We start from the raw sequence: 12,732 nt of genomic DNA, 5'->3' as shown, positions 1-12,732 counted from the left end.
CTAGGGCCGTTTCTTCCTGATCTAAATCCCATGGCCTCTATCCTACTCCCTCATCCCCAGTTCTAAACTCACCTCCTCAAAGACAGGCAGGGAGGACTAACTGATGAATGAAATAATAGATGTGCCCCATCTAGCCACAAGTGAAGACCATCTAGCTTTGGTCTCTCCTGACCAAGGGAGTGACGTAACATACTAGGCAGGCAGCAGAGCTTTGCGAAAAGACCTTTACTCCCACCCCCACCTAAACCCCCCACTCCCCCACATATCTGAATTCAGAAACCAAGATTCTACCGTGTACCAGCAGCAGAAATTAGAGGGGTCACTCATCCCCTCTGAGTTCAGCCTTCTTATTTGAAAAAAAAAATGATAATAAAAATATCTGTTCTACTGTCTAGGTTATTCTGGGGCTAGCGTAAGATACTGTACGTGAAATTTTTTGTGAGTTATAAGGAGCTATGTAAACATACTGAGTACCTAACCCTGGAGCTGTTCAAACATTAATTGAGTCGCAGGAGTAAATATGAGAGGAGGGAAAAGTTAAATTAGGTTGTATTATTATTTTCACATTTCAGCAAAGAAAGGATCACTGAGTTTCTTCTTGAGAATCTATACTATGAATCTCTCTTGTCATAGATGAATCAGTGTTATAGACTGAACGTTTGAGTCCCCCTAGAATTCCCATGGTGAAACCATAACCCACAATGTGGTGATATTAGGAGGTGAGGGTCTTTGGGAAGTAATCAGATGAGGTCATAAGAACAGAACCCTCATGAATGGGATTAGTGCCCTTATAAGAGTCATGAGAGTTATTGCCCTCTGCTTTCCACCATGTGAGCATACAATGAGAAGTTGGTAGCCTGCAACCCCCCGCCCCCCAAAAATGGTTGTCACCAGAACTCAACCATGCTGTTACTCTGATCTTGAACTATGAGAAATAAATGTGTTTATAAGCCACCAGAGTGTGGTATTTGTTATAGGCAGCCAAAATGGGCTAAAACATCCAAGTTGCCTTGACTCAGAGAAACGTTCCTAAAGATAAGTATCTAGAGACACTTTGCAAAGATTTTTCTGTGAGAAATGTTTATTATAGACTTGTGTAAAATTGGAAACTCTATCCCACAATGGAGTGGTTTCATTAAATCTCTCTACATAATGAATTATTATGCATCCATTAAAATGACATAGAGCAACATGTAATAATATTAAAGAGTCCATAATAAGGAATTAACAGAGAAAAAATAATCAAACAACATGTATATAGTAGACATGTAAAATGTGTGCACATACTCAGGTAGAATGCATACTGAAGAGTCCAGAAGAATACATGTCAACAAGCATGTTTGTTATAATCTAAGAAGGTTGGAATTAAGAATTTTCTTTAATTTTTATACTTTTGGCCTTTATTTTTTACTGTTCTATAAAGAACATATATTATTGGGGTATTACAGGAAAAAAACTTATTAATAGTTATATTAATATAACTATATTAATTAGTTATAATTATATAGAAACATTATAATTGTATTATTATATGTTAATTATATTAATATAACTATTATATATAATATATAACTATATTAATAATAAATATAATAACCCCTATTAAGAGTTATATATAAAATAAATAATTCTGGCCTCTGGAGAAGACCAATGGGAGACTTTTGAGGCCAGGGGTTCTTTGAGGACACCCAGCACTTCTATGGAAGAAGAGGCACCCCGGCCAGAGCTCTACCCCACTGGAGCCCTTATCTAGGATGACTCAGGCCCTCATCTGAGATTTCTGTTCAATCAGCACTATTGTGCTCACTTATCAGAGGAGGCCTAAATTAGAGATAAAGAGAGAGTTGCCCCTAGAGTGTGGGTGGAGGAAGAAATAACATCAAAACCTAATAAAAATATTTAGTCTCAAGCCGATGAGTGACCAATGGGTGACTGAGCAACGTAATGATTCTGTAAAAGGAAGAAGGTCTCTAGAATACAGCAAAAGTGTAAACTCCTCATTCATTGCCTTTGACATGGGCTGGGTAAGAATCACAAAGAATAAGAGAAGAACTGTGATAGTTGTCACAGAAATACTATTCATCTTGAAAAAACTCTCGCTCTCTTCTCAGAAGTATCTAATAGACTTTATTAATGCATTTTCCCTACTTAGTATCGTCAGTCAATGTGTAATCAGAGTCCTGAAGGTCACAGCTTATATTATTAAAATTCTAGTAAGTATACCAGGTCCTGGGCTTGGAAACGCATGCAAATCTCCTCATTTTAATAGTTGATTTATTATTGTTAGTTCTACCCTATATCATCTGGTTAGAGCTCAGATCTAATGAAGCCTCAGGAGCTTATTTTATTCCCATACAGGCTTGTTAGCTTCAGAGAGAGAATTTTCCCCATAGCCATAAAACCTAAGCCCTTAACCTAGATATGTCAGAAGGAGCATGAGGCATCATAACTCCTGGGAAAACAACCCTAAATCCTTGTCCCACTGAGACAGTATCCCTGTGTTCCCATAAACAGGAAGTCATTGGTCATTTGTTGTGGGGTGGCCAGAGGAGGCTAGGAGGGAAGCTTGGTTTGGCAAAAATGAGGCAGACGGAACAGGAAAGGTGAAAAGATGATGTCTTCAAACTACCTAGAGAGTCAACCAAATGAGCAGTAATGATTTGTGGCCTGTGGGTCTGCAGAGGCAGGGAGAAAGAAGAAAAGGCAATGGAAGCACCTAGAAGAGGAGACTGGCAGAAGTACAGAGAGGCTTTTCTGCCCCTCTTCAAAATAGTAGCATCCCTCCTTTCCCTCCTCCGTGTTCCCCACACATCCTGTTTTACTTCTATTAAAGCACTTGTCACCCCATGTAACTCCTGCCTATTGGTCTGTGCCTCTTAGTAAATTTCAAGCTTCCTCTGAGTAAGAGCCATATTTACTCATCCGTAATGGTGGGTAGGTTGGTATCGTCTGAGCCTTGCACACTGCAGGTTCATAGTAAATGCTTGATAAACATGAATCAGTGAATGATGTATGCAGAAATTAGTCCTAAAGTAGGAATGAACAACACATCCTAACAAAGATGTACACAGCACAGAACTTGGAGATCAAAGTCAGCCCCTTGGGTGGACTTTAGGGACAGGTTTTAACAAGGAGGCAGAGAGAACTCTGGCATTACTTGTTGATGAGATGAATGAGCCTCTGGAATTGAATTGGCCTAGAAATCTCGTGCACTTGCAGCACCCACTTTGTGTGATATGAGTTGTAGAATATTTTCTTTGGTTCCTTATGCCTTTTTTAAAAAAATGTTTATATATTTATTTTGAGGGAGAGAGAGGGAGAGAGAGAGCAGAGGAGGGGCAGAGGGAGAAGGAGACAGAGAATCCCAAGCAAGCTCCATGCTATGCTGTCAGCACAGAGCCCAACACAGGGCTTGATTCCACGAACCATGAGATCATGACCTGAGCTGAAATCAAGAGTTGGATGCTCAACTGACTGAGCCACCCGGGCGTCCTGGTTCCTTATATCTTTTAATTTAACTCTGTGGGAAAAAGTGGTTGCTATGTATTTTAAATACTCCCAGGACTGATGGGCACATAAACAGAAAAAGGATGGAGAGAGAGAGGCCATGTCACCAGGCAATTTCTTTTAGGCATCTTGGGGCAAGTGTATAAGAACGCTCTCATGGGGCATTACATTGCAAGTAAGATAGTTCTTAACGTCTAGCAAATAATTTTCCTATCTGAAGGCTGCTTCTCTTTCTCCTACATCACTGACTTATAAAGGGAGTTTTTTCATTCCCAATTCTTCTTGATAAAGCCCATCAATACAAACCAGGAGGCTGGTGTCTGTTCACAGGTATCCTTTCTTAAATGGGCATTCTTTTTTTTTTTTTTTTTTAATTTTTTTTTTTCAACGTTTATTTTTTTATTTTTGGGACAGAGAGAGACAGAGCATGAACGGGGGAGGGACAGAGAGAGAGGGAGACACAGAATCGGAAACAGGCTCCAGGCTCCGAGCCATCAGCTCAGAGCCCGACGCGGGGCTCGAACTCACGGACCGTGAGATCGTGACCTGGCTGAAGTCGGACGCTTAACCGACTGCGCCACCCAGGCGCCCCGTAAATGGGCATTCTTAAATCCCATTAAAAGTTCCCAGACTGAGGTCTATGTCTGAAGATTAAAGGTCACAATGTCTAGTAGAGGAGGAGGTGGGGGAAGAGTTAGGAAAAATTGTATACCAACTTTGGCTTCAGTAAGCATTGTAGACAGAGATCTCTGCAAAGGTTTAGGGAGCTTAGCTAGAAATAGGGGTAATTGAGGAAAGGCAGTAACTTGAAGCCCATTATACCATCTGTGTTACTCTCTTTGTTAGAAAAAGCCTGGCAAAAGGGGAGAAAATCAGCAGCGAAATAGATAGCCCATTTTCTTAAACATACGGGTTTAAGTGACATGGTTGAGGGAGCAGAAAACATCTGGGAGTCTGTATGCCCAGCTGTTTTTAATGTCAGTGAAACAGCACTAGTTTCTCAGCACGTGAGCTGGGCCTTTTCCGCCCTCACGCTTGAGTTCCCCTAACAGAGACTGCTCTGTCCCAGATCCCCTTGTCCTCAGGTCTCAGCTCAAATGCACTTCTTCAGAGAGGCCTTCCTAGGTATGCCCCTCCTTGGTCATTCTCTAGCGCGTCACTCTTTCTCCTTCATTCACTGTCTGAAGCTGGTTTGTACACAGGCTTGTTTGTTTTATTGACTGTGTCCTCCCACTTCATAAAAGAAGGGACCCTGTCTCTTTTATTCACTACTTTATTACAAGCACTTAGAACAGCATCTGGCACATAGTAGGCCCTCAATTTACAAGTAAACGAGTGAGTGAATGAAGGGATGACTGAATGAATGGAATAGCCTGAATATGAGGTTCAAAATAGCAATGAGAAAGTACTTTCCATTACCAGTAGGGTAGGTCTCTTCCCTTGAAGAGGAAATAGGCATTTCCTAACGGTAAGGAACCAAGTGGATATTTACATCAAAGGGAAAGCCCTTTATTTCCACATTGAAGCGCTAATATTTCCTCCCCAGAGGAAATATTTCCACACCAGAAGGCAGCTGTGAAGCTGGGATGGGAAGGGAGCGGGCTGGGGGCCAGGCAGTACGGAGTTACAAACTCGCTGAGTTATCACTGTGATGTAGAACAGAGTGTTTACATACAGCCCCAAGACAGAGGCTGGCTTTGTCTTACCATTTGAGCGCAGTGAGAAAATATAACTAATCAAAACTCTCTGGGAGCTTGTGTCATTCCTTTGAACAACTGCTGTCCACGGGAAGGTGCTCAGGAAAGGGACACGAGCAAGCCTAGACAGCCCTCGTTCGGTTGTTTTCCATCTATCCGTGCAGCTCAGAAGACGAAGGAGAAATGGGTCTTTCCACGGTGGCCCTCACTCATGGTGCACACCCTCGGGCCAGTTCTTCCTGGAGCAGTGGTGGCCTGCCCCCTCTGTCCAGAGGTGTCCCTGCTCTAGCCTCCTTCTCTCTGAGTACCTTTATTTGGTGGAATGAGGGAAGATATTCACCATGACTACTTAACAGTATGGAGTTAACGCCTTATTTGTCAATCACTTCACTTATAGAAGATGCAGTGTTCTAACGAGAGGGGTGGGGGAAAGGCATGCTGGGAACAGTAACCCTCCCAGGAGGTTGTTCGGTGCCTGATGCAGTTGATAGCTCTCTCATACAGATCGTCTTGTTTTCATTGGAATCCTCATCACTGCCCTTCATGTAAAAAGGAGCAGGTATTTTTCCACCATCATTTTATAGAGGAAAAAAATCTGAGGTCAAAAGAGGTGAATGAGTTGCTCTAGGTCCCCGAGGTGGGAGGACCCAGGTGTCCTCATCTCCAGATGCAGCATCAAAAGGCAAATTTCTAGGGAACAAACAAAGACTGACATTCTCTTTTGTCACAACCAAATTATCTCTACGTAAAGTGTATTTTTGTTTAAGTTTATTTGTTTATTTTGAGGAGGAGCGTGAGTGAGCCAGAGAAGGGCAGAGAGAGAGAGGGAGAGAGAATCCCAAGCAGGCTCCTTGCTGTCAGCACCCAGGCCAATGTGGGGCTCAAAATCACGAACCATGAGACCATGACCTGAGCCGAAATCAAGAGACGGTCACTTAACTGCCTGAGCCGCCCAGGCGCCCCATTATCTCTACATAAAGTTGTATGCAGATACAAGAAGAACCTGTCTTATAATTTTGTTGTGTCTAATCAGGATCAATGGCTAGACAGGCTTAGTGTGGTGCCTGGCACATGAAGCAATTATTGAATGGTGAAAAGAAAGAAGGAGGGAAAGGGAAGAAGAAAGTTCTTCTGTTGTAGGGAATGACATTGGCCACACAGTACACCCAAACCCTCTTTATGAGAATGATGTTATGGCAGAAACCCACTGCAGTTGACTCACACTCAGTAAATAGGAACTGACTAAGCAGAATTCTGGAACTGACAGAGACCTTAGAGGTCATACTAAGCCATGCAGTTTTGTTTGCTAAGTTACTTATGCCCCTCTGCGGGCACTTGTTTGCCCCTGACTATCAGCTGATCTCAACTCACATTCCACATACCAATATTTAAAGCAAATACTTCCTGGACTAAAAATAAAGTACACATAAAAGTCTGTTTAAATGAATCATTCTTCTTTTGGAAGCTAAAAAGGAGAGGGAGAAGAGCAGCTGATATGCTCTGGGACTACTGGCAATGTGAACAGTCTCTCTTTGATCCTCTGAGAATTTCCAAGTTGAAAACACCATGTGGAGATGACTCCTTCCCTCGGGATATGGGCTGCGTCTGACCTTCCCCTATGAGTGTTAGTTTTGACTCTCTCTCCCTCTCTCTCTCCTCCCCTTCCCTCCCCCACCACTCCTTCTCCTTCCCCTTCCTCTCTCCCTTGCCTGCCTGTAAATGACTTACTCAGTAAATTGTGGCTGAGGAGATGAGAGAGGCTGGAATGTGTCCTAGCCTGGAGCCAAACAAGGAACCTTATTTAAAATAATGTTAGGGGCGCCGGAGTGGCTCAGTGGATTAAACATCCAACTTCAGCTCAGGTCATGATCTCACAATTCATGGGTTCAAGCCCCGCGTCAGGCTCTGTGCTGGCAGCTCAGAGCCAGGAGCCTGCCTCGGATTCTGTGTCTCCCTCTCTCTCTGCCCCTCCCCTGCTTGAGCTCTCTCTCTAAAAAAAATAAACATTTTAAAAAATAAAAAATAAAATAAAATAATGTTAGAAGTTGGCCATTAAGCCTGTGGAATGGCCTTCCTTTTCCTCTCACTTCCCATCACATGTTCGTTCATTCATTTGTCCTACAAACATTCATTCATTGTCCACATATAGGTACAGATACGAATAAGAAATCATCTCTACTGCCAAGGAGCTCTAGTCAAGTAAGGGGGAGCAGGTATGGGGGGAAGGTGCAGGAACGAGGCTGAAGAGTGGTAGAGAGAACACACAAAGGGCCTTGTGTGCTATTCTAAGGAATTTGCACTTGATCCCACAGGTCAGTATTTCCTGAACATGGTGTGGAAAATTGTGTTGATCAATATTCTAAAAAAGAGGGGCGCCTGGGTGGCTCAGTCGGTTAAGCGGCTGACTCTTGGTTTCAGTTCAGGTCGCGATCTCATGGTCCATGGGTTCGAGCCCCACATCCGGCTCTGGGCTGACAGTGCAGAGCCTGCTCGGGATTCTCTCTATCCCTCTCTCCCTGCCCTTCCCCCTCTCACCCTCTCTGTCTCTCTCTCAAAATAAATAAACTTAAAAAAATATTGTAAAAGAGAAGGTATCACCTATTCTTATGTATCCACAACTTATTTTTATTACAACATCATCCAGATGTATACAAACACAAACCAGGTATAATTTCCCAATGTTTATAACCATGATACAATAATAAAACCAAAACAAATTTATAAAATAAAACCCAATCTAATTCAAATTAACAAAACCCACTCGAGGCAACGGATGTTATTATTTAACTGAAAGCAAATGACTACTGGCATGTGAACATGGCACTCACTACAAGCATGTGCGTTATTTTTAATTCAGCATGCCTACATGACCACGCACTAACTCTTCCAATCCTTCTTTCTAGTCAAACTAGCATGAAACTGTCATCAAAAGAGACTGTGGTGATGTCACGTGGCCACCACATCCCTTGCCTGTGCGTCAACTGCACTTCCTTCCTCGGTAGCCTGGGACAATAAAAATAGGGCAACTTGGCTCCTTGATTACAAGTGGTCATTAAATGTCCTAGAAGATGCCTCTATTTACATTTTAAACTGTCCTTAAAATTAAAAAAAAAAAAAAAAGATTTTTAAAACTGTCTGAGAGAACCCATCAGCCCCAAGAGCACTTTACTAAAGACCATAGCCTGAAGTTTGAGGAAATATTACATAAGTGCTTGGGGCCCATCGCTGACAGACTTTGAACAAGAAAGTGATGTGATCAGATTTCCATCTTAGGGCAATTATGCCAGGGGCAGCAATGATGGCACATTAGAGGAGAGAGATACCAGGAGAGAGGAGGTCACTTGGGAGACAACTATGATCATGTAGGCAAATGATGATGAGTGACCTTGCAAGCATAAGATGAGTGATGAGGTATAAGAGAATAGACTGGAAATGTCTGCAAAAGGCAGAATTCATAGAACTCAAAGACTCATTACTTGTGACGGGTGGAAAAAAACCAGGCGTTTCTAGCTTAGGCAACACTGTTAAACCTGGGGGAGGATGTAAAGGTGAGTTTAGTTTCAGACAGGGCTCCTTTGGAGAGGCTGTGGACACAGGCAAATACAGCAGGCTCGAACTGAAGAGAAAAAGCTTCTGGGTGAAGCTGGCATGCCAGGATGGCCAAGTGGTCACCAGCCTACCAACTGTAACTTCTACATCCAAGATTATCTCAGTGCCCACTCCCCCAATTCCCAAACACAATGTTTGTCCTGCCTCCTAGTTGCCACCCAAAGTTCCAACCCCATGTGATCATGGCTGCAATAATCTAATACTCTGATACTATTTAAAGTACAAAATCTGAAAAGACTGACACTTAGTCTGACACTTAATCTGACATTTAGTGTGTGATTGATGGTCTGAATCCTGAAGTGCTATGGTGGACAGAACATGAAATTTGCAATCATTCAGACCATGGTTCCAATTCCTACTCCACCACGTAACTAGTTGTGAAAGCTCAGCAAGTCACTTACTTCTTGTCTTCCTTTTTTGCAAATTGGGGTTATAAAATTTTATATCAAAAGCTCATTAGGAGCATTAAGTAAAATAATGCTTATGGTATCTCGCACAGTGCCTTCAACATCTTGGTCAATGAATCTTTCCCATTCTCCTTATATAATAACTAAGATCGTGGACAAAACCAGGCTCTGTGGGTCCAAACCATGCTCTACAACATTCTACTGACATGACCTTGGGTAAGTAAACTAACTTATCTGTAACACAGAGGGATAATTATATTCTCTAGTGCAGAGAGTTATTAGAGTAACTCATTAACTCAACATTCACAAAACTCTGGGCACCATGTGTCTTGCACATAGTATGCACTAAGCCTAAGCTCTTATCAACATAATCACTCCTTCCTCTCTTCTAATCATTAAGTGTGAGATTCTTTCTTGGTCATCATTTTGATGGAAGAGGATGAACATTCAACGTGGCGCTGGGTACCTAAGCCACTCGGTGTGAGGCCCCACACAGAGAGGAAGAAGAGGAAGGTTGATAGCCCTAAAGACATTCTTTGCCTATTTCTCAATACAGGCTGGGCTCTGCAGTGCAGCAGGGAGGGAGACATAGAGTGACTGAAGTCCAAGGTCCAGTGTGGTGAAATGAAAAGACCATCAGCAGATATTTGACCCAAGAAGGAGGCATCTGGATGGAAATACTGTGAGTTCTTATGAGGTATGACAACACTCATTGTTTTCAGCGAACTTTATTTTTCACTTAATGGTAGTTAAATGCCACAATTATGCAGGATTTTGTCCCAAACTAGGAAAAGAAGCAAAACACATGCACACACACACACACACACACACACACACCCTTCAAAACCAACTTGCATATACCAAGGGCTAAATCCAGAAAAGTTAGAGCTGGAGAAGACTAGTCAGGAACATGGGCCAGTGAGCAAACATAGATTTTTCTGATATATTCAGCCTTATCATGTCAAGTTTCTGACCCTAATCAACCAAGGTGATGAACAAACTAGTCCCTTTAAAATGTTTATGAAAGAAACCGCTGTGCATTTTTCTCTCTGGACTCTCACTTGGAATTCAAATGCAGCCTGGCTTTTGCAACAATTTAGGCCTGAGAACTGAGCTGAGTTCTCAGTGATTTGCTGCCTCCATCAGGATCAGAGAAGAATATTCTTTACTGCATTTCAATCTGTTTAATCCATAGAGGAGGGAATGACTTCTGTGTCAAAATGGAGCAGAGGGGTCTATTGGAGATGGACACATTGTTTATTCGGGTATAAATTTTAATTAGACTTTTTCCCAAATAAAAAAAAAACATGCAGAGGAATAATGTAAAGGTAGTTCTGTCTTTGGGTGAGGCAGATATTATATCCAATCCCAGTTCTGCCACCCACTGTGTGATTTGGGGCATGTCACTTAACCCACTGAGCTCATTGGCTGCAAGTGTAAAATTACAGTGCTACCTGCCTTATAGGCTAGTTATAAAATCCATCATGCTCTGTCCCTAACTCCTGCATCTGTTTTCTAGCCACTTCCCATGGGCACAGTGTTCTTTAGTCATAACAGGCTACTCAGGGCTCCCTCTGGTCTCTGGTTCTCATTCAAGTCAAGATTCATCTGCCTGAAACAATCTCCCACCCCACACCCATTTTCCAGGCTGATAGCCACTCATCCAACAAGCCTCTTTATAGATGTCACTTCCTCCAGGAAGTCTTCTTTAACACGACCTCCCCCAGTTAAAGTTTAAGTTGTGTGCCCTCCCATGAGTCCAGGGCATCTATGCATATTCCATCGAAGCACTTGTTACACTACCGTATTGATTTTCCATCATGTCCCTGGACTGTGGACTCTGTGTGAGCAGAAACCGTGTCCTTCTAATGGCATAGTATCTCTAGGGCTTAGTGCAAGACAAGACATATATGATGCATCCAATATATGTTTGTAAAATTAATTGAAATTTTTAAAAAATTTAAAAAAAAAAGTAAATGCTGTTCCGTTGCTATTTATATGGTTCTGAGATTAAAGTTAGTGTATTAGAAGTTAGACATATTAGAGCATGCTCCAGGATATTTTTCCACGTTGCTGTGGCTAACACTTGCAGTTGTCCTCATGGCCAGACCCTCCTCCCCACTCCCCCCCACTTTAGCCCAGACTCCACCTTCCCTTGAAGCTGAGACTTCTGGCTTTCCTTTTGAACACATTCTGCCACCTACCTATGACACTCCAGCCAAGACCCCAACCAAAGCTCAATGCCTGATCTTCTCCTACCTTTGTTGATATAGCACAGTCCCACTCAAAGGACTCTAGCATAAGATTCACTCTAACTTGCTATCTTTGAAACCATGTGACTAAATAACAGTTCTATTGGTCTTTAGTGAAGAAAGATCTAACTCAAGTATCCTCCTTTCTTCCTCTTCCCCTCCTACAGGTCAGATTTTCTAAGAACATATTGGAAGGGGAGATATACTTCACATCACTTCTCTACTTGGAACTTGCTTCTTAGCACCCTGTTCTCCTTCCCATTCTGCCATGGGCCTCTGCCCCTCCTCACTGATCACCACTGGGAACTCACAGTCAGCTCCCTTTAATGGGTTCCTCTCCCTTCTCATAGGATCAGACAAGAGGTTGATATGGGTCTGACCACACCTCAGTCAAGTGTGTGGACCTTCCATTCTACATTGTGTCAACACAAAGGAGTAGAGGTATTTTGGTCTTGTCTGAAAACCAGGGTAATTCAAGAAACAAACAACATATTTTCCTATTACAAAACTCAAGTCTGTACACTGCTCATGATTCTTTCTATGGCCTAAGGGAGAAATATCAAATAAGTAGATGTTTCTCATGGGGTTTCCATCATGGGCACATGCCTATTCCCGAAGAGGCTCTCACTTCTTCAAATGCCTCATTCTTCCCACTCTGCAGAGCAATGACCCCAAACTGAAAAATCTTACTCACTACCCAAAACTGATCCAGAATCCATCACCTTCCCAGTGATACATTTCTCTAAGTCTGGTAAGGAAACTCAGAGGCACTTCATCAGCAATGGGGGAACACCCTGATTCCAGTGAAGTCTGGACCCCAGAGTAGGAGAGTGCTGTGGCTCCAAGCAGGATTTCTGCACCCAGGTGACCAGGGCTTGAATATGGCTCTGATTTTCCCAGCTGTGTGACTTTTGTCACGATTCTTTTTTTTTAATGTTTATTTATTTTTGAAAGAGAAATAGAGCACGCGAGAGCTGGGGGTGGGGTGGACAGAGAGGGGGAGGACAGAGGATCCAAAGCAGGCTCTAATGTGGGGCTCAAATCCACAAACCATGAGATCATCACTTGAGCTGAAACCAAGAGTCAGACGTTTAATTGACTTGGCCACCTAGGTACCCCTGGTCATGTTTCTTAACCTGTCTACACCTCAGCCTCCTTATTTGTGATATGATGATAATAATAGTGATACTTTGCAAGTAGTGAGGCTTTAAAGAGTTAAGACATAAATAGAACAGACCTTAGCAAAGAAAAAGTGCTCAA

General features: G+C 42.6%; 1 long non-coding RNA gene across 1 annotated transcript in view; it reads left to right on the top strand.

Annotated features, from left to right (window-relative positions):
• LOC132694100 (uncharacterized) overlaps positions 1–12,266 on the top strand; it is a 42,916-nt gene extending 30,650 nt beyond the window's left edge. Inside the window, exons 3-4 of the long non-coding RNA XR_009617167.2 lie at positions 9,777–9,917; positions 11,640–12,266. This is a non-coding gene — a long non-coding RNA (uncharacterized LOC132694100). The remainder of the gene's footprint in view (positions 1–9,776; positions 9,918–11,639) is intronic.
• Positions 12,267–12,732: the final 466 nt, after the last annotated feature.

Source organism: Panthera onca, chromosome B4, assembly GCF_046562875.1.
Source record: "Panthera onca isolate mPanOnc1 chromosome B4, mPanOnc1 haplotype 2, whole genome shotgun sequence".
Classification (NCBI taxonomy): domain Eukaryota; kingdom Metazoa; phylum Chordata; class Mammalia; order Carnivora; family Felidae; genus Panthera; species Panthera onca.
This window is presented reverse-complemented; position numbering and strand designations above follow the sequence as displayed.